General features: G+C 48.9%; 1 protein-coding gene across 2 annotated transcripts in view; it reads left to right on the top strand.

The window, feature by feature from the left end:
- The first annotated feature begins 12,738 nt into the window (after positions 1–12,738).
- SCAMP5 (secretory carrier membrane protein 5) overlaps positions 12,739–22,085 on the top strand; it is a 28,428-nt gene continuing 19,081 nt past the window's right edge. The window contains exon 1 of one of the 2 annotated variants that reach the window (XM_021940743.2): positions 12,739–12,915. The gene's annotated coding sequence lies outside the window, so the exon portion shown is untranslated. The remainder of the gene's footprint in view (positions 12,916–22,085) is intronic. The other variant, XM_021940742.2, reaches the window with a different exon arrangement.

Below are 22,085 nucleotides of genomic sequence, written 5' to 3'. Positions count from 1 at the left end.
AGACAGGTCTGCTCTGCCCACGCCCAGGCTGGGGTGCAGTGGCTGGGATCTCAGCTCACTGCAAGCAGCCTCCCGGGTTTAGACCATTCTCCTGCCTCCAGCCTCCCGAGTAGCTGGGACTGAGGCATGACCACCTAAGCCAGGCTAGTTTTTGTATTTTTTTTTTTTTTTTTTTTTTTTTTTTTTTTTTTTTTGGGGCGGATCCTGTCCTTGAGCTGGAGTGCAGTGGCGTCGGCTCACTGCAGCTCCGCCTCCCGGGTTCCATGGCATTCTCCCGCCTCCCAGCCTCCTGAGTAGCTGGGACTACAGAAGCCCACCACAGCGCCCGGCTAATTTTGTATTTTTAGTAGAGGCGAATTTCACTGTGGTCTCCTCCTGACCTTGTGATCCAGCCGCCTCGGCCTCCCAAAGTGCTGGGATTACAGGCGTGAGCCACCAGCCCGGCCTAGTTTTTGTATTTTTAGTAGAGAGGCGGGGTTTCACCGTGTTAGCAGGATGGTCTCGATCTCTGACCCTGCGTGATCCACCCGTCGGCCTCCCAAAGTGCTGGGATTACAGGCTTGACACAGCCTAGCCCACTGTTTTTGTTGTTGTTGTTGTTGTTGTTTTCTTTTTTTTTTTTTTGTGGAGTCCTGGCTCTGTTGCCCAGGCTGGAGCGAGTGGCTTGATCTCTGCTCACTGCAAGCCCCACCTTCGAGTTCAAGCCATTCTCCACTGGCTGGCCTGCAGGTAGCTGGGGATTACAGGCACACCCTGCAGCCCGGCCTAATTTTTGTATTTTTAGTAGAGACAGAGTTTCACTGTGTTAGCCAGGATGGTCTTGATCTCCTGACCTCGTGATCCGCCCATCTCAGACTCACGTATCATTTTTAATGATCCTTTCAAGCTTACTGTTTTTTTGTTTAATTGACCAACTTCTTGTCGCAATTGCATCAAATAAAAAAGCTTCCACTGAAATAATAATAACTGTGAATTGCTTTATTGTGTAATTATTATATACCTGGGTGAAAGGTTCAAGTGTTGGTCCAGTAGAAGAAAGGCAGGGAGGAGGGACGTTCCAGGCATCAGGAAGATGTCAACAATAAACAGAGACTAAGTGAGGGGTTGGGGAGCAGTGTTCTTCAAGGTGGAAGTACGTGCATGGGGATATTGAGAGGGCTGGAATAAGAGGAGGCTGTAGTCCAGAAGCAAGAGAGGAAAGTGTGATTCAGTGGGTGAAACAGTTTTTGGTGATGACAAAACCCCTGGTGAGGCCAGGGGAGTAGGTGGGTGACTGAAGGAGAGACAGAGGTCACCGGAGTTGAGGAGGAATCACAAACCCTGGGTATTGGGTGAGTCATCCTATGAACTCAGAAGTCTCCTAGAATGGCAGCCAGATTGGGCTTGGAGAGAAAATTGGGGGCAGGTGTCCAAGCAGTAGTGTGCTAGAAGTAAGCTCATATTGGCTCAGGAAAACCAATTGTTAAATTTTCAATTTTGTGGGCTGATTGTTACACATTGCCATTATTAAAATGTAATTATAAAGGCCGGGTGCAGTGGTTCATGCCTGTAATTCTGGCAGTTTGAGAGGTGAAAGCAAGCAGATCGCTTGAGCCTACGAGTTTGAGACCAGCCTGGGCAACATGGTGAAACCCCGCCTCTACAACAACAACAACAAAAGCAAAACAAAACAAAACAAAACAACATTAGCTGAATGTGGTGGTGGGCGCTGTAATCCCAGCTACTCAGGAGGTTGAGGTGGGAGGATCACTTTAGCCTGGGAGGCAGAGGTTGCAGTGAACTGAGATCATGTCACTGCTCTCCAGCTTGGGTAACAAAGTGAGACCCTGTCTCAAAAAAAAAAAAAGTACATGAACTTACAATTAAGTAAAGCATATTAAAACAAAGGTAATGAATATTCAAAGCTCATTGCTTTCTAATAACTTTCCTACATCTTACTACTATTCACGCTTTTGGAGTTATTTCTGCTTCTCGCATCTGTATGGTGGAAATACTATATAATGGTGTGCTATGGTGCATCTCTGCCCAACTCTGCATTCAGTGGCATCATGTTATTAACTCAAAATCAGCTGCGGTGGAAATATATACACCATGGAAATTAGCCAACACTACAGATACAGAGCTTGAGTTACTGAGTTTTGTTTTTTTTTTTTTTTTTTTTTTTGAGACAGAGTCTTGCTCTGTCACCCAGGTTGGAGTTCAGTGGCGCAATCTCACCTCACTGAAACCTCCGCATCCTGGGTTCACGTGTTTCTCCTGCCTCAGCTTCCTGAGTAGCTGGGACTACAGGTGTGCACCACCACGCCCGGCTAATTTTTTTTTTTTTTTGTATTTTTAGTAGAGATGGGGTTTCACCATGTTGGCCAGGCTGGTCTTGAACTCCTGATCTCATGATCCGCCTGCCTCGGCCTCCCATAGTGCTTGGAAGGACTGGTGGACGTGATGCCTTTGGGAAGATACTCATGAGCCACCGCACCTGGCCCACTGAGTTATAGTTTTGTGAAATACCTATAGTCATTCATCAACTGCAATCTTGAGTTCTGCAAAAAACGACAGCATTCTGTGAGAATCAATTGGTTATATGGAATTTACAATAAAAGGCGTTGCATATAATGTGTAAGGTCTGTGTTAAGCATCCTTTGTAGAGTAAAATTTATAGTAAATATATTTTCACATTATATATATATACACACACATATATATGTAAATACACACACACACACACACACGTACATCTTTCCCTGAAGAGCTGGTTGGTAAACATTTACGAACACATCACTCTGCCAAGGACTCCTTTCCCTGAGACTGGCATTGGGGTGATGGTGAGCAATACCATTCATGGTGGGGCTGACCCTCCCTCCTGCCCCTGAGCTCCCAGTCTCATGGGGAGTCAGGAACTGAGGTAACAATACAGCACTGGGTGGCAGGAAGGAAAGGAACTGAGACCAAGTAGAGGTAGGGAGGTGTTCAAAGCAATTGAGATTTATGTAGGCACTCAAAGGATGAGTAGGAATCAGCCAGCCAAAGGAAAAACATGAGCAAAGGCCCAGCTGTTGTCAGAAACAATGGGAGGTAGGCCAGGTGCAGTGGCTCATGCCTGTAATCCCAGCACTTTGGGAACTGAGGCAGGTGGATCACCTAAGGTCAGGAGTCCAAGACAAGCCTGGTCAACATGGCAAAACCCTGTCTCTACTATTAACACAAAAATTAGCCAGGTGTGGTAGTGCATGCCTGTAATTCCATCTACTCGGGAGACTGAGGCATGAGATTCACTTGAACCCAGGAGGCAGAAGCTACAGTGAGCCAAGATCGCATCACTGCACTCCAGTCTGGGCAACAGAGCAAGGTTCCATCTCAAAAACAAAAACAAAAACAAACCAAAAACAAAACCGAAAAAACCCCACAACAGGTTATGATGTGCCTGAGGAGAGTGGCCATGGGGTGCTCCTCCTGGAGCACCTGGAGAGTGGAGAAAGAGCAGCCTGTACTGGAAAGGGTTTTTCTGAACCCTAGACCTAAGAAGAGTAAACATTTCTGGACAAAGGGACAAAGATGGGAGTCAGGTGATGGGAAGAGGGGGTGTTCTAGGCAGAAGGAACCACGTGAGCAAAAGCAAGGAGGTGAAAGAGAATCTGATTACATAGATCTGCAGGCAGTTCTGGGTGACTGGAGTGCATGTCGGGCAGAATGTGCAAAAGACAAGGCTGGAGAAGTGGCCGTGGCTGAGGCCAAGAGGGCTGAGAACCAAGCCAGGGAGAGGGTGTGTGTCCTCAGGAGCTGTGGGGAGCCTTAGGAGGGGCTTGAGTAGGGAGTGACATGATTAAGATCCCCGTGGCTGCTTGGAGGATAATGGCTTTGGTGGGTATCAGATAGGGAAAGACTGGAGGATGTGATACCTTTGGGAAGATACTGCAGTAACATAGGTGAGAGATGATGAAATAGGGTAGTGGATGTGGAGAGGGAAAAAAGGAAAATTGATTCCAACGATATGGGGAAGCGGAATTGAAAGGACTCAACTTTCAGGAATCTGGCATGGGTGATTGAGGGCTGATGCAGTTGTTTTCGAAGAGCACTGATCCGTTATTTCGTAGAGTGTCCCTCCACTGGAGTTTGTCTGATGTTTTCTCATGATTAGACTGAAGTTGGGCGGGCATGGTGGCTCACGCCTTTAATCCCAACACTGTGGGAGGCCGAGGTGGGCGGATCACTTGAGGTCAGGAGTTCGAGACCAACCTGGCCAATATGGTGAAACCCCGTCTCTACTAAAAATACAAAAATTAGCCAGGCATGGTGGTGGGGGCTCCTGTAATCCCAGCTACTTAGGAGGCTGAGGCAGGAGAATCACTTGAACCCGGGAGGCAGAGGTTGCAGTGAGCTGAGATTATGCCACTGCAGTCCAGTCTGATGACAAAGTGAGACTCTGTCAAAAAAAATAAATAAATAAATAAATAAATTGAGGTTACGCATTTTATGCACAAATATACAAATATCACACAGATCAGTGAATCCTATCAGGAAGTACATGATATACCCATGTCTTATTACTGATGATAGGGCCATCTTTGGGGGCAAGGCCAAAGGAGGAGGGACAGTTACAGGGAAAAGACCTAGGGTTATGGTTTGGGATGGGGCTAGAGTGCAGAAGAGAATCCAGACCAGAGACAGGGCTTTGGGAACACTCAGCACCATGGAGGTAGCTGAGGACTTGGGAAGGGGCAAGGTTGCCAGGGCAGAGGATGCCAGAAGGAAGAGAAACAGCAGAAATAGAAGCAATACTGGCTTTGCATTGTATCCAAGTGGTCAGGTGGGCGAGGACTGGAATGTGTCCTATGGATTTGGTATCCAGGGGCTTGGCCAGTGCCTGCAGTTAGTGCTCACCAGGGCCAGGCCCAAGCTGGGACTTGTGGAGGGCGTTTTTTCTTTCTGGACAGTTAATTGGAGCAGATTTGGATGGGCATTCCTGGCCGCACTGTTCCTGTGGTTTTGTTTTGTTTTTTGTTTTGTTTTGTTTTTGAGACAGGGTCTTACTCTGTTGCCCAGGCTTGAGTGCAGTGGCATGATCATGGCTCACTGCACCATTGACCTCCCCGGCTCAAGTGATCCTCTCCTTTCAGCCTCCCGAGTAGCTGGGACTACAGGTATGCACCACCACACCCAGCTAATTTTTGTATTTTTAGTAGAGATGGGGTTTTGCCCTGTTTCCCAGGCTGGTCTCAAACTCCCGGGCTCCAGTGATCTGCCTGCCTAGGCCTCCCAAAGTCCTGGGATTACAGGTGTGAGCCACTGAGCCCAGCTCACTACTTCTGCTTTAACTCAACCAGTGAGAAGTGGGTAGCATTCTGAATTCCATGTTAAGAACTCCTGGCTAAGGTGCAAGAGGTGGCAATGAAATTGACTTGTGTGCAGGCCAGTAGGCTGCCTAGCCCCCAGCACTTCCAGTTGTGGACAGAGCCACCTAGCTGGTGGAGAACTAGCTCTGTGGGTGTGGGTGCCCCCAAGTGGTCTGTTGGAGGCCCTGCTGTTGGAAGGGAAGCAGTGAAGGGTGGCTGTTTGTAAATCTTTGGAGAAATTTCTATTCAGATCCTTTGTGCATTTTTAAGTGGATTATTTGTCTTTTCATGATTGAGTTGTAAGAATTCTTCATATATTCTAAATGCAAGTCTCTTTTTAGATATATCGCAAGGGGTAGAAGGTGGGATCCTTATTCCTTAGACTCAGGCTGCCCCAGGGATCCATATATATATATATACACACATATATTTTTTGAGACAGGGTCTCACTCTGTCATCCAGGCTGAAGTGCAGTGGCATCATCACAGCTCACTGCAGCCTTGACTGCTAGGGCTCGAGTGATCCTCCCACCTCAGCTTCTCAGTAGCTGGGACTACCGGCATGTGCCACCATGCCAGAATGATTTTTTTTTTTTTTTTTGTAGAGATGGGGTTTCACCATGTTGCCCAGGCTGGTCTTTTTTTTTTTTTTTTTTTTTTCACCCGTCTCGGCCTCCCAAAGTGCTGGGATTACAGGCTTGAGCCACCGCGCCCGGCCGCCCAGGCTGGTCTTGAATTCTTGGGCTCAAGTGATCTGCTTGCCTCAACCTCCCAAAGTGCTGGGGTTTCAGGCATGAGCCACATTGCTTGGCCTCTCCCCGACTTTTAAAAATGACAGTATTTTAACTGAGTTCTAGTTTACATATAATAAATTGCGTCTATCTTAGCTTTTCAGTTTGATGAGTTCTGATTTTTTTTTTTTTTTTGAAACGGAGTCTTGCTCTGTCGCCTAGGCTGGAGTGCAATGGCACGATCTTGGCTCACCACAACCTCTGCCTCCTGGGTTCGAACAATTCTTTTGCTTCAGTCTCCCAAGTAGCTGGGATTGCAGGTGCCTGCCACCACAGCCAGCTAATTTTTGTATTTTTAGTAGAGATAGGGTTTCTCCATGTCAGTCAAGCTGGTCTGAAACTCCTGCCCTCAGGTGATCCACCTGCCTGGGCCTCCCAAAGTGCTGGGATTACAGGCGCGAGCCACCATGCCCTGCCGAGCTCTGATAATTTTATACATTTGTAACTATCACCCTAAACAAGATCTAGATTTTATTATTATTATTTTTTAGACAGAATCTCGCTTTGTCACCCAGGCTGGAATGTAGTGGCATGATCTCAGCTCACTGCAACCTCTGCCTCCCAGGTTCAAGTGGTCCTCCTGTCTCAGTCTCCCAAGCAGCTGGGAGTACAGGCGCATGTCACCACACCCGGCTAATTTTTGCATTTTCTTTTTCTTTTCTTTCTTTTTTTTTTTTGGGACGGAGCCTCACTCTGTCACCCAGGCTGGAGTGCAGTGGCGCGATCTCCCTTCACTGCAAGCTCCGCCTCCCCGGTTCACACCATTCTCCTGACTCAGCCTCCTGAGTAGCTGGGACTACAGGCGCCCGCTACCGCGCCCGGCTAATTTTTTGTATTTTTAGTAGAGACGGGGTTTCACCCGATCTCCTGACCTCGTGATCCGCCCGCCTCGGCCTCCCAAAGTGCTGGGATTACAGGCGTGAGCCACTGAGCCTGGCCTAATTTTTGTTTTTTCAGAAGAGATGGGGTTTCACCATGTTAGCCAGGCTGGTCTCCAACTCCTAGCCTCAAGCAATCCGCCTGCCTCGGCCTCCCACAGCGTTGGAATTACAGGCGTGAGCCACCGCACCTGGCCAAGATCTAGAATATTTCTATCACCCCCTTCTCCCCACAAATTTTATTTTTGCCCCTTTCCATTCAATCCACACACCTCCTCAACCAGCAACCACTATTCTGACTTCCATCACATTAATCTTCCTGTTCTTGAACTTTATATAAGTGTAATCATATAGTTTGTATTTTTTTGGTCTGGCTTATTTTGCTCAACATAATGTTTTTGAGATTTATCCACGTGTTGTATCAGCAGTTTATTCATTTTTTTTAAATTTTTTTTTTTTTTTGAGACGGAGTCTCACTCTGTCGCCCAGGCTGGAGTGCAGTAGCTCGATCTCGGCTCACTGCAAGCTCCGCCTCCCGGGTTCACGCCATTCTCGGCCTCAGCCTCCCGAGTAGTTGGGGCTACAGGCGCCCACCACCACGCCCAGCTAATTTTTTTGTATTTTTAATAGAGACGGAGTTTCACTGTGTTAACCAGGATGGTCTCAATCTCCTGAGCTCGTGATCCGCCCATCTCGGCCTCCCAAAGTGCTGGGATTACAGGCGTGAGCCACCGCGCCCGGCCCAGTTTATTCATTTAAATTGTTAAGTCATATTCCATTGTATGAATATGCAATGATTTGTCTATCCATTCTCTTGTTGATGGTTGTTTCCAGTTTTTAGCTACTATGAATGCAACGCAATAAATATTCTTGGCCATTTTGTGAATATGTTTTCAATTCCCTTGGGTATATACCTAGGAGTAGAATTGCAGGGTCAAATGATAACTTGTTTAAAAATGTTTAAATTTTGGCCGGGCGTGGTGGCTCATGCCTGTAATCCCAGCACTTTGGGAGGCCGAGGGGGGCGGATCACGAGGTCAGGAGATCGAGATCATCCTGGCTAACACGGTGAAACCCCATCTCTACTAAAAATACAAAAAATTAGCTGGGCGTGGTGGCCGGCGCCTGTAGTCCCAGCTACTCGGGAGGCTGAGGCAGGAGAATAGCGTGAACTCGGGAGGCGGACTTTGCAGTGAGCCTAGATTGCCACACTGCACTCCAGTTTGGGCGACAGAGCGAGACTCCGTCTCAAAAAAAAAAAAAGTTTAAATTTTTTAGGAACTGCCAAACTGTTTTCCCAAGTGGCTGCACTATCTTACTACCAGCAGTGTATGAAAGTTCTGATTTCCCTACATCCCTGCCAATATTTATTATTACCTATCTTTTAAATTATGGTAATCCTAGTAGATATAGAGTGGTATCACATTGTGGTTTTGATTTGCATTCCCCTGATGACTAATAATGTAGAACATGTTTTCACGTGCTTATTGGCTGTTTGTAAATCTTCTTTGGAGAAATTTCTTTTCAGATCTTTTGTACATTTTTAAGTGGGTTATTTGGTCTCTTTATTGGTCCGTTATAAGAATTCCTTTCATCGGCTGTGGCCAAGCCTGTAATCCCAGAGGCCGAGACGGCGATCACGCAGGTTGTGAGATTCAGACCATCCTGGCTAACATGGTGTCCCCCGCTCACTAAAAAATACAAAAACTAGCCGGGCTGGTGGGTGGTGCAGACGCTTCTGCAGTCCCAGCTACCGGGAGGCTGGAGGCAGGAGAATGTATGAACTCGGGAGGCGGAGCTTGCAGTGAGCTGAGATCCGCCACTGCACTCCAGCCTGGGCGACAGGAGCTTGTGACTCCGCCCCCAAAAAAAAAAAAAAGAATTCTTCATATTCTGGGTGCAAGTCTCTTTCATATATAATGGTAAATATCTTCTTGCAGTCTGTGGATTGTCTCGGGGAGCTTCCAGTCTACCTAATGCAGAAGGGACAAACACAGGGACAGGGAGGTGTGGAGCAGTGTAAGGAGGAGAAGCACTGTTCAGGAAGGTCTAGGGTGAGCTCTCAGAGCCTCAGAGTTGCTCACCGCTGGATGAGCTGATCTGACATTTCTGTGGCTCTGTAGCAAGAATGTGTGTCCCTGTGTGCTTGTTCTGTGCAATCAGGAATACATGCTAAGTGTCAGGGAGGTGGCATCTTGCAAAACCAGGAGCATGGGGGGGAGACTGGGGGAAGCAGGAGTTTCTTTCTCTTCTTTCTTTCTCTTTTTTTTGTTTTTTTTGTTTTTTAAGACAGGGTCTCATTCTGTCACCCAGGCTGGAGTGCAGTGGTGTAAGAACATGACTTACTGTAGCCTCAACATCTCAGGCTTAATGTGGTCCTTCCACCTCAGCCTCCCAAGTAACCAAGACTATAGGAGTGTGCCACCATGTCCAGCTACTTTAAAAAACTTTTTTTTTTTTTGAGACAAAGTCTCACTCTTGTCCCCCAGGCTGGAGTGCAATGGCGCAATCTCGGTTCACTGCAACCTCCGCTTCCCGGCTTCAAGCGATTTCCCAGCTTCAGTCTCCCAAGTAGCTGGGATTACAGGCGCCTGCCACCACGCCCAGCTAATTTTTGTATCTTTAGTAGATATGGGGTTTCACCATATTGGCCAGGCTGGTCTTGAACTCCTGACCTCAGGTGATCCACCTGCCTTGGCCTCCCAAAGTGTTGGGATTACAGGCCTGAGTCACTGCGCCCAGCCAGGGGAGGCTCTTTCTTAAGAAAGAATACTCCATATTGTAAACTTCCACAGGACTAACAGCATGGATAATAACGTGATTAACAAGATTATCATGGAGGTGACATAATGTCGCTCAGGAGCCAGGCTGATGGGTTTAGGTCCTGGCTGTAGTAGATTGTCACGACATAGTGCCCTTCTCATACCCCCTTAGCCATTCCTGATGTGTTTTTTACTGCAAGCCCCTGGGATTTTCTGCCTGAGGGTGCTCTCTGCTCAAAAGGCACACTGGCAAGCTGGAGTTGCCAGGAACAGCTCTCATGTAATGAAGAAACCGTTAGTGTCATCACTCCTTCAGTGGGATGAGTACATTGTCTTCTTCACTCTCGCAGAGATGCCCAATACAATCAAACCCCATTTGTCCACAGTGGTAACCTGCTAATTATTGCACCCTATACTGCTTTTCTTCATTTCTTTTCTTTCTTTTTTTTTTTTTTGAGATGGAATCTCTCTCTGTCGCCCAGGCTGGAGTGCAGTGGCGTGATCTCGGCTCACTGCAAGCTCCACCTCCTGGCTTCACGCCATTCTCCTACCTCAGCCTCCTGAGTAGCTGGGACTACAGGTGCACACCACCACACCTGGCTAATTTTTTTGTAGTTTTAGTAGAGACGGGGTTTCACCATGTTAGCCAGGATGGTCTTGATCTCCTGACCTCGTGATCCCCCTGCCTCGGCCTCCCAAAGTGTTGGTATTACAGGCATGAGCCACCGCGCCCAGCCGATTTTCTTCATTTCTTTGTTTCACCCCCCCGCCGCCTCCTACTAGTGCTCCATGGAATCATCTCTCAAATGGACTATTTGTGTGAACATCCTTATCTCAGTGTCTGCCTCTGGGGAAATCCAGCCTAAAGATAGTGGTTCTTTTATTTCTTAGATCTATCTGTTCAATTTCCTTGGGCAGATCACTTTACCTCTCTGATTTTCACTTGTCTCATCTATAGAATAGGGATAATAGCACTTATTTCTTAGGATGGCCATGCAGTTTAGCATCTCACTCAGACATTAAAAGTTCAGTAAATACTTCTATTCTTTTCATTTGTTTACTGGCATGTAACATAAATATTCTCCAGAGACTCTTGGATGGACATGCCTCATTCAGGTATAGCTAGGCAGGGAAAGATAAGCAGCCTGGAGCTGGCCCTGTGCGACATTGATTGATTGGGTTCCTGCTCCCAGTTAGGAAGCAGTTAGGAAGGTATTCCTCCCAGTTAGGAAGGTATTGCTTCCTCTGCAATGGGATTAAATGTCCTCACCATTTGCCATGTGACTTATCTGGCATTCTGTATGGGTAGCATACCTCCCTGGCCCCCATGAATTAGTTTGGGGCTTACCCATGTGACTTGCTTTGAGTAATGGCATATGAGCAGATGTGACATTCTCCACATCTGCAAAGAAGCTTGAAATGTGTTACTGCATGGTTTGGCACAGGCTTTCTCACTCCTGCCCTCCACTACAACAAAGACATGTCTCCAGTGCCTGCCACACAGTTTGAGCTAGCACCTTTAAATACTTTATTTATTTAATTTTTTGAGAGGAAGTCTTGGTCTGTTGCCTAGGCTGGAGTGCAGTGGCATGATCTCGGCTCACTGCAACCTCCACCTCTTGGGTTCAAGCGATTCTCATGCCTCAGCCTCCTGAGTAGCTGGGATTAGAGATGCACGCCACCATGCCTGGCTATTTCTGTATTTTTAGTAGAGATGAAGTTTCACCATGTTGCCCAGGCGGGTCTCGAACTCCTGACCTCAAGTGATTCGCCCAGGACCCTTCCTTCCTGGTTGGCCTGGTGGCGGGATTATGCTTCCTGCTCAGCCCTTCCCAGGCACCGAGGCTCTCTCCCTCCTTTCCCCCTCTGCCACACTAGTTCTTGTCTGCCTTTTTTCCACTCCCACCCCCTTTTCATGCCAGCTGTGGGAGTGAGGCACCAATCCTGGCAGGCTGGAGCCAGACAATGAGCCCTTATTCTAGGCAAAGAATCCCTGCAGTGTCTCCCACCCACTGAGGCTCCCTTCCAGGCCTAGGATGCTGTGGGTGGGGGGTGGAGGGTGGGAGGTATGGTGCGGGGGGGGGGAAGGAGCAATTGGCTGGCAGGACAGAGTGGTCCTGGCTGTAGAGATCCCATGGAGGTTTACTATGTAAACACCAATCACAATAAAAGCTTGTCTTCACTCCCAGCCCATCTCTCCAAGTGGGTCTCTCTCAACCCTCCAAAGCTCTGGGTTTTTAAACATTTACTCTGGCCTCTACTCTCTCGGTGTTCATCTCTGCACATCACTGTCTCTTTCATTCCTTTTTCTGAGTCTCTCTCTTTCTAAGCCTCTCTCTCTGTCTCTCTCTTTCTCTCCCTGCTCCTTTGCGTAATTTGTCCCTATTTGTTGCCTCTTTCTTGCTTCATTATGCTCCCTTACCTATCTTATCTTTCCATGTCTTTTTTCTCTCCAGGCCTTGATCTCTCATTTCAATCTCTCTCTCCGTGTGTCTCTGTCTCTGTTTGCAACTCTTCTTTCTCGTCCTCCTATGTCTGTCTTCCCTTGGATCTGTGTTCTTGCCTCTCTGAATATCATCTCCGATCTTCCGTCCTCTGTTCTCGCTTTCCCCCTGCGCCTGTAGATCTGAAGGACCTTTCGCAGTCACCACACTCTCCTGCTTTCAGCTCTTTCTCACTCCTTTCTGGCACGTCTCAGAGGCTGCTGGCATCGGCATGGGAGGTTATTCTCCCCAGTTTACAGATATGGAAGCTGAGACTCTGGCTGCTGGTGCCAGGCTCCCATCTCTGGGTCTCTTCCTTCTGCCTACTCGCCATGCTCTTGTCCCTGAGGTGTCCGTCAACCACCTGATCCGGCCGGGGCCCGGGAACTAGCACCTCGGACAGCTCCTGGAAGGTGCTTGGGAGGCCGGGTCGTCCTTCTCGCGAGCTCAGGAGGAGCGGCCTTGGGAGTAGAGCGGAAGTCTCGCGAGAGTGACTGCTGCAGGCAGCGGCGGCGCGGGCGCGCGCGGAGACGGCCCCGGGCGCGCGCGCGCGCGCGCGCTCCCCGCCTCCAGCCCGGGAGCGGCTTGCGGCCGGCTCCGCGCCGCATCGCTCTGGTGCAGCGCAGCTCAGCGCAGCGCTGCGGCCTTTAGGCAGCCGAACGGCCGCGGCAGGTGAGTCTGGGCATGAAGGCTGGGAGGAGAGCTTTGCAGGGAAGCTGGGCGCGTGGCGAGAGGGGTGGGGGTCGCTGGCTGCAGCTTTGTACCCTCTACACTTCACCTTTGGATTCAGGGAGCAGGCCGAACTGTTGAAGAGGTGGGGGTGGAGGTGACCTTTACTGTTTGGGGCTGGGGAAGAGCGCTCAGGGCGCACCCAGGCCCCCCAAACCCACCAAGCACCCCCATTCCCATCTGTGACTCCCGAAGAGGGAACTGGGCCTTTGGGTGACGTCAGACCCTGGATCTGGAGCCTGAGCTTTGGGCCCTCCATCCCCCCCAGCCCCACCTGGCGTTCCCTGGAAACCGACCTTCTGGGGATGGCGCTCGCGGCCGGGGATGGGGGCGACTGGAAGGGGGTGCCAGTGGACTCCTTCGGGTCTTTCCTTCCAACCAGCGCCTGCAGGTGGACCTGGGTTGACTTCCCTCACCTCCCTGGGGCGAGCGACCTTTGGATGGCGGACCTCAGCCGCCCCAGGGTTGCTGGGGTACGGGAGCGCTGGCCCAGGCCACCAGGCGGGCTCCATCGGGGCTTTGGGTGGTGAGCTGGGGGCGCCGGAATTTGGCTCATTTCAGCGCTGGCTGGAGTCGGTCACGAGGATGGAGGTGAGGTGTTTGGGAACCGATCCCTTTCCCCCGCCTCCGGGAGCTCCTGGTCTGGGGGGTTGGGGGAACCAAGTAGAGACTGGGACTGAGCATTCGCTGTCACAGGCGGCTTAAACCGGTAATGTCCCAGCTTCCCGGTGGGGAGATCTGTGAGGGCCTAGCAGACTTTCCCAGGGACACAGAAAGGGAGGCGACAGCCAGCGAATAGGAGACTTCCAGAGGTGATGGGATTTGGGTGGGAGGAGAGGCAAAAGAGGGCATTCCAGGAGAATGTATGGGCAAAGGCACAGGGGTGAAAACGAGCACAGCTGTTGGGGGCTGTTCCTGGGAGCTCAGCCATGTGACTGCCGGTGGGGTGGTGAAGTCTGGAGAAATTTGCAACCTGTACCCTATGTGTTCTGCCTCACGGAGCAGGGCTCTGAAAGAGGTAGATGGTTCTTGCAGAGGCATGATTGGCAGAGAGATTTTGTTTGGGGCTACACAGGTCTTGCTAACTTAGGTTTGTTCTGGGCTTGGTGAGCCCTAGGGCAAAGTCTCCAGAGCTGAGAGGGGGCTGTCTCTGGTGAATGGGCCCCTGAAAGAGGGTCTTAGCTTTAGCAAACCCCTTGGACAGTTAGTGGGGTCCCAGGATGGGAGTTCTAGAGAGAGACCTCGGGCTTTGTGGCTGTTTTTAATATTTTCCTGAGTGGCCACCTCCAAGCAAGTTCCCCAAGTCACCTCCCCTCTCTGGGCATCTCTTTGCTAGCACCTTTCTCTAGGGATGAAATAATAGGACTATGTAGTGACCTCTCTTGAGGATGCTCCTTGTTCTAGTTTAGAGCATCCCCCCGTTCTTCTCCCTCTTCCTTTTCCTTTCCTCCCCCATCCCTCTGCCTCCCTGTCCCTGTCCCAACCCCTTGCCCCCCACAGCATTTCCTTTACAGGCTGCACTTCCTTCCATGCTGCCAGCCGGGAGTTTCGGAAGGTTTCCTGGAGGAAGTGTAATACAGCAGGTTTGACAGCAGCTTTGGACTTAGTCTTATTGGGGGAGGGCGTTAATTGCCTCCCTCCCACCCCTTGGGAGAGTGTCCAAGTCTTAAGCAAGTATATGGATTCACTGTGCCCTGTGCTGAGTCCCTCCTGGAAACTCCATCCAGGAGAGAGTAAAGAAGAGATTATGGGAGAAGACGTGAACACTTAGTGCCCAATGACGGACTCAAATGTATGCAGCGGGATGCAGAGCAGCGGTTTTTGGAAAGGCTTCCCAGAAGGGGTGGGATGTGAGAAGGTGGCAGGGCTTAGAGGATCTGATAGTGCTGCCAGTTTAGGGGCACTGGAAGCAGAGGGGGCAGCTAGAGATGATCTCCTGCGTGAGGCTGGGAGTGTAGGAGGCAGGTCAGCCTGTAAGCAGCAAAAGGTTGTGGGGAGGGAGGTTTGTAGCTGACTGGCACAAAGCCTTGAATGCCAGGCAAGGATCTGTAGGAGGCTACTGAACAGTCATCAGTAGGACAGGGATAGCATGGCCAGGAGACTGCTGCTTTCTGAGGATTATTCATAGTTCTGGGATTTCAGGACAGAAGATGGGGCTAGGAGTGGGATGAGGGGATTAGAGGTAGAGCAGGAGGGGGAAACTTCCATCTTAGCAGATTGACTCTGGGCAGCAGAAAAGAATCACCATTTCTGTGCCAGGGATGAGGGGCCCATCCTGGTGAGCAGGGAGCCCTGGAGTTAGCCCTAGGGCTCTGGCCTGATCTGAAGCCAGGCTTGACCCTCTTCTGCTGCCAGGGGCCTCAATCTCCCCACTGTGGGGGCTTCTGTCCTCCTAGCTTCACAATAAGGAATGGAATACATTATAGTCAGGGTTTCTTAAACAAAATTCAGGTAGTATATACTGTCTTATTGATAATTAAGGAGGTGTTTCCCAAGGCCTACATCTTTGGAGGGGTATGTAGCCCCCATCCCCATTATAAAAGATTATCAGTTGAGCAGATTGCTACTTCTTCTGTTTTGTAGTCTTTAAGAACTTTGGTTTGGCCAGCACGGTGGCTCATGCCTATAATCCCAGCACTTTGAGGGCCGAGGTGGGTGGATCACCTGAGGTCAGGAGTTCGAGATCAGCCTGGCCAACATGGTGAAACCTTGTCTCTACTAAAAATACAAAAATTAGCCGGGCATGGTAGTGCACATCTGTAATCCCAGCTACCAGGGAAGCCGAGGCAGGAGAATCATTTGAACCTGGGTAGCGGAGGTTGTAGTGAGCTGAGATTGTGCCACTGCACTCCAGCCTGGACAGTAGAGTGAGACTCCAGCTCAAAAAAAAAAAAAAAAAAAGAAAGAAAGAAAGAAAAAAAAAGAACTTTGGTTTGCAGAGGCCAGTGATTGCTGTCTTCCCCTCCAACCCCCCACCCCCCATTTCAAAGGCTTGCCCTGAAACAAGGGCAGAAAAGCCTGGAAGCTTCCATTTCTGTGACCCTAGTCTTTTACCGCCCTCTCAAGTCCCAGATTCTCTCTGCCCTAACCTTTATATACAAACAAGGCAGCTTTGCCCCGTGCTCTGGTTTCTACTCTGAATCATTCATACTTTGCTGCACTGACTTCTCTGGAACTGTAAGCAGACTTTTGGGAGATTGTCTGGGACCAGGGACAAGGGTTAGGCTAGAGCCCGGTTAGGGAGGAGACTCCTCCTTTGAGGCCCCTATGTTCTAGTTGTTTTCTCCTCTCCCTCTGCTTCCTTGTTTTCCTGGAGGTCTTTAGTGCTAGACCACAGTTGCCCACTCCACATCCCATTGTCTCAGGGGAGGTAGTGCCTCTTTCAGTCACAATTTTTACCAACTACATCTGAATGTGGTCCTCATTGGCATGGGGCCACCTCTGAAATCTTAAACTCTAGTATTTTTCTCTAACCACAGTCCAACTTCTGCTTTATGTGCTCTGACCTCAAGGAGACCTCTGGTTCTCAGACACCTCCATTTTCTCCGTCTCATGAATTGCCTCTTCTGTGTTTTTTCTGAACTCCATGCCCTCAACCACTGTGCCACTTTGCCTGTGTGTCACTCCAGCTGCCATGAAGGGTCTCCAGTCTTAGCCATCCCTCCATCACTTATAGAAACCCCTCTCCTCATTCCCATCAGTTCCCCTTTCTATTCCATGGGAGGAGTATTCCAAACTGGACTACTCTCGCCAGGCCCTTTGCTCATGTAGAGGTTGGCTGGATTGTGTGTGGGGGAGGTGGAACCACCCCCATGTTTTCCCATTTCTCTCAAATCCCAGTAGAAGAAGATTCTTACTCTAATGCACCCGATCTGTGCTATGGATGCCGACCCATCCTGTCTCTTTTGTACCATTGTCCATCAGTTATTTTCCCCTTCATTGTATTTTTAGACTCTCTGGTATTTCCCTTAATAACTCTCTCCCACCTTATAAATATGCTCAAGTCTTCTATTCTGGGAGAAGCCTTTCTAACTCTGTGTCCTCCTCTCACTGCTGCCATTTTAAACCTATGACTTTGTCTTGCTACAAAAGATGGATATATGACCATTGTAGAAATTTTAGAAAATAAAGAAAACAAATAACTTATCCCACTATCAAGAGACAACTACTTATTTGTTTATTTTTATTTTATTTTTTTTGAGATGGAGTCTCACTCTTGTCACCCAGGCTGGAGTGCGGTGGCATGATCTCAGCTCACAGCAACCTCTGCCTCCTGAGTTCAAGAGATTCTCCTGTCTCAGCCTCCCAAGTAGCTGGGATTACAGGTGTATATCACCACACCTGGCTAATTTTTGGGTATTTTTAGTACAGACGGCATTTCACCATGTTGGCCAGGCTGGTCTCGAATACCTGACCTCAAGTGATCCGAACACCTTGGTCTCCGAAAGTGTTGAGATTACAGGTGTGAGCCACCGCGCCCAGCCAAGAGGCAACTACTATTAATCTTTTGGCGTATGATGTTTCACTGTTGTCCCAGATATTCTGTGACTGTGTGTGTATTAAAATTTCAGTCAAGCTTTTTGAAAGACTGGTCTGCTAGATCTGTCTCTTTTTCTTCTCCCTCATATTTTCCTAGTTTCTTTTTTCTTTTTTTTTGAGACGGAGTCTCGCGCTGTGTCACCCAGGCTGGAGTGCAGTGGCGCGATCTCGGCTCACTGCAAGCTCCGCCTCCCAGGTTCAGGCCATTCTCCTGCCTCAGCCTCCGAGTAGCTGGGATTACAGGCGCCCGCCACCACGCCCGGCTAGTTTTTTGTATTTTTAGTAGAGACGGGGTTTCACCATGTTAGCCAGGATGGTCTCGATCTCCTGACCTCGTGATCCGCCCGCCTCGGCCTCCCAAAGTGCTGGGATTACAGGCTTGAGCCACCGCGCCCGGCCAATTTTCCTAGTTTCTTGGCAGCTTGGCTTCTCCCCTTTCACTTCCCTGAAACCATAGAGCTCATAGCTGGCTCAATTTTGCTAGTGTAATAAAACACTTCCTGGCCGGGTGCAGTGGCTCATGCCTATAATCCCAGCACTTTGGGAGGCCGAGGTGGGTGGATCATGAGGTCAGGAGATCGAGACCATCCTGGCTAACACAGTGAAACCCTGTCTCTACTAAAAATAGAAAAAATTAGGCCAGGCGCAGGGGCTCTCACTTGTAATTCCAGCACTTTGGGAGGCCAAGGCGGGGGGATCACAAGGTCAGGAGATCGAGACCATCCTGGCTAACATGGTGAAACCCCGTCTCAACTAAATACAAAAAATTAGCCAGGCGTAGTGGCGGGTGCCTGTAGTCCCAGCTACTCAGGAGGCTGAGGCAGGAAAATGGTGTGAACCCGGGAGGCAGAGCTTGCAGTGAGCCAAGATCGTACCACTGCACTCCAGCCTAGGCGACAGAGCGAGACTCCATCTCAAAACAAAAACAAAAACAAACAAACAAACAAACAAAAAAATTAGCCAGCCATGGTGGTGCACGCCTGTAGTCCCAGCTACTCGCGAGGCTGAGGCAGGGGAATCACTTGAACCCAGGAGACGGAAGTTGCAGTGAGCCGAGATTGCTTCACGACACTCCAGCCTGGTGACAGAGAGAGATGCCGTCTCAAAAATAAATAAATAAAATAAAACACTTCCTGATTGCCGTATCAACTTGTTACCTGACTGCTTCACAGCCATGGACGTTGTTGACCCAGTTGACCAGTCATTAAAAAGATTGAGATGGATCTGTATCTACTGACATAAAAACTTTCAATGGACACTGTTGGAGTAAAACATATGTGCCCAGGGATGTAATGGAAGCTGTGCTGTAATCCCAGTACTTTGAGGCTCAGGACAGGTCAGAGACAGACCATCCTGAAAGTTAACACAGGAGTCCCCGCCTCTACTAAAAATACAGGCCTTAGCCGGGTTAGAGGGCGCCTGTAGTCCTTATTGGGAGGCTGAGAATATGGGCTGGGAGTATGGAAGTTGCAGTGAGTTGATCTCGCCATTGCACTGTGCCTGGGTGACAGAGCCGCAGACCGCCTTAAAAAAAAAAAAAAAACAGGGATGTGTGGAATGACCCCGCCTTGTCATATATGCTTCTATATACATTAAAAATGAAAGCCAACAAAATCCCCCAAACCTAAAGATCAGACTGTTAAAGGGGTGGCATCTGAGAAGGGGGATTTTGGGAAGACTTTTCTACTTTATGCGCTTAGATTTTTGTTTTAATTGCATATATTTTTACACATAACTAAAAGCAACATATTAATTAACTAATTAGTTTAGAGATGAGGTCTCACTATGTTGCCCAGGCTGTAGTGCGTGAATTATTCACAGGTGCAATCATAGCTCACTGTAGCGTCCAACTCCTGGGCTCACACAATCCTCCCGCCTCAGCCTCCTGAGTAACTGGGACTACAGGCACACACCACTGTGCTAGGCATATTTAAAAAACCTTTAAGGCCATTTTTTTTTTTTTTTTTTTTTTTTTTGAGAGGGAGTCTTATTCTGTCGCCCAGGCTAGAGTGCAGTGGCGCGATCTCTGCTCACTGAAAGCTCCGCCTCCCGGGTTCACACCATTCTCTTGCCTCAGCCTCCCAAGTAGCTGGGACTACAGGCGCCCCCATCACGCCCAGCTAATTTTTTTTTTTTTTTTTTAGTAGAGATAGGGTTTCACCGTGTTTGCCAGGATGGTCTCGGTCTCCTGACCTCGTGATCCGCCCGCCTCAGCCTCTCAGAGTGCTGGGATTACAGGTGAGAGCCACCACGCCCAGCCTTTTTTTTTTTTTTTTTTTTTTAAGGAGAAGAAAATCCTTCAGTGGCTCCCATGACTCTGAGGACAAACTCCAAATCCTTCCCATGGCCTTCAAGGCCAGGATGACCTAGCCCCATTTACCTTTCAACTCCATTTTTGCCTTTCCTTTGCTCCCTCTACTTTGAGATTCATCCTCCCTCTGCCTCTTTCTCTTCCTTAAGTATGCCATGCTATTGCTCTTCTGACCTTCACACCTGCTTTCCTGATTCTCTTTCCCTGGCCAACTCCCTATTCCTTGTTAAAGGTTCAGCTCCAGACTGGGCACGCTGGCTCATGCCTGTAATCCCAGCACTTTGGGAGGCCGGTGGATCACGAGAGGTCAAGACATTGAGACTAGCTGAGACCATCCTGGCCAACGTGGTGAAACCCTGTCACTACTAAAGATATAAAAAATTAGCCAGGTGCACATGCGCCTGTAATCCCAGCTACTCAGGAGGCTGAGGCAGGAAAATCACTTGAACCCGGAAGGTGGAGATTGCAGTGAGCCGAGATCGTGGCAATTGCACCCCAGCCTGGGCGACAGGGCAAGACTCTGTCTCAAAAAAAAAAAAAAAAAAGACTAACCTGGGCAATATGGCGAAACCCCATTCTACCAAGAAACAAAACAAAAGAATTAGATGGGCGTGATGGCACGCACCTGTAGTCCCAGCTACTTGGGAGGCTGAGGTGGAAGGATGTTGAGGCTGCAGTGAGCTGTGATTGTACCACTGCACTCCAGCCTGGGCAATAGAGCGAGACCCTGTCTCAAATAAAAAATAAAACAAAATTCAACGCCTGTGAAAATAAAAATAATAAAACAGAAAATTGAAGCAGCCATCCGGGACGCTCTCGCTGCCCATCTAAGACCTCAAACCTGCCTGCATCTGCTTGGATCCTGTTTGGCTTCCCACCTGTTAGGATCAAGGCTTGTCCACCTCCTTGCACTGGTGCCCCTGTGTCTGCCTCTTCACAGGCTTTGTCTATCAGGTAGCCTCTATCTCTACTGTAATTGCAACCTTTCTATATATCCTACACATCTCTGCCTTATTTCCATCTTAAATGACCCCCAGCTGCAGCCCTCCCTGGGCCCTCTCCCTACCCCCATATCCTACCCAGGTAGTACCCTATCTTTATTCTTGCTCTATATTCTCAGCCAGGCTTCTCTCTCACTACTGTCACCACCAAAACCATTCTTGCTGGATTCACAGCTGACTCGATGCTGTTAGTGTCATGAACGCGTTAGTTCCAGTAGTGCCATCCTTTCACATGGGAGCCCTCAGTGGCATTGTCACATTTGTCCAGTCTCTGCTCCTGGCTATGGAGACTCCACACTCTCTGGGGTCTCCTCCTGCCTCATCAGCTGCTCCTTCTCATTCTTTCCCAACTATCCTATTGTGCTTTTTTCTTTTTTTTTCTACTTGACTTTCTTGACTTTTTATTTTTTTGAACAGGTAATGCATTTATATGATTTACAGTTCACAAAGATGTTCCAAATTTTGTCAGTTCTAAGATGAACATTTTGATATTTCTGAAAACATTTTCATGTCTGTGTTTTAAAATTTCTGTCATCTTACAGTTACAAATTGGCTTTTTTTTTTTTTTTTTTTGACATGGAGTCTGGCTCTGTTACTCAGGCTGGAGTGCAGTGGCACAATCTCAGCTCACTGCAACCTCTGCCTCCTGGGCTCAAGTGATTCTCCTGCCTCAGCCTCCCGTGTAGCTGGGATTACAGGTGCATGCCGTTGCACCCGGCTAATTTTTAAATTTTTAGTAGAGACAGAGTTTCACTGTGTTGGCCAGGCTGGTCTCGAACTCCTGACCTCAAGTGATCTGCCCACCTCAGCCTCTCAAAGTGCTGGGATTACAAATGTGAGCCATGGTGCTCAGCCTGCAAATTGGCAATTTTTGTTTTTACTTTTAGTCAATAAAATAATGGTCTATCTTAAAATTGATGATGTCATCAATTATATGGAAATAGTATAAGGATATATAGTAAACATTGTTTCCCATCTACTCTATATCCATTCCGTTCCTTTGTTCTCCAGAGAGCCACAATTACCATGTTTTTTTCTTGATATCCTTCCAGAGATTGTTTTTTTTTTTTTTTTTGTGACGGAGTCTCGCTCTGCCGCCCAGGCTGGAGTGCAGTGGCCGGATCTCAGCTCACTGCAAGCTCCACCTCCCGGGTTCACGCCATTCTCCTGCCTCAGCCTCCCGAGTAGCTGGGATTACAGGCGCCAGCCACCTCGCCCGGCCTAGTTGTTTTTGATATTCTTTGTGCATATATTGTCATTGT

This window comes from Papio anubis, chromosome 7, assembly GCF_008728515.1.
Source record: "Papio anubis isolate 15944 chromosome 7, Panubis1.0, whole genome shotgun sequence".
NCBI lineage: Eukaryota > Metazoa > Chordata > Mammalia > Primates > Cercopithecidae > Papio > Papio anubis.
The sequence above is the reverse complement of the archived record's forward strand: the minus strand, read 5'-3'. Positions and strand labels throughout refer to the sequence as shown.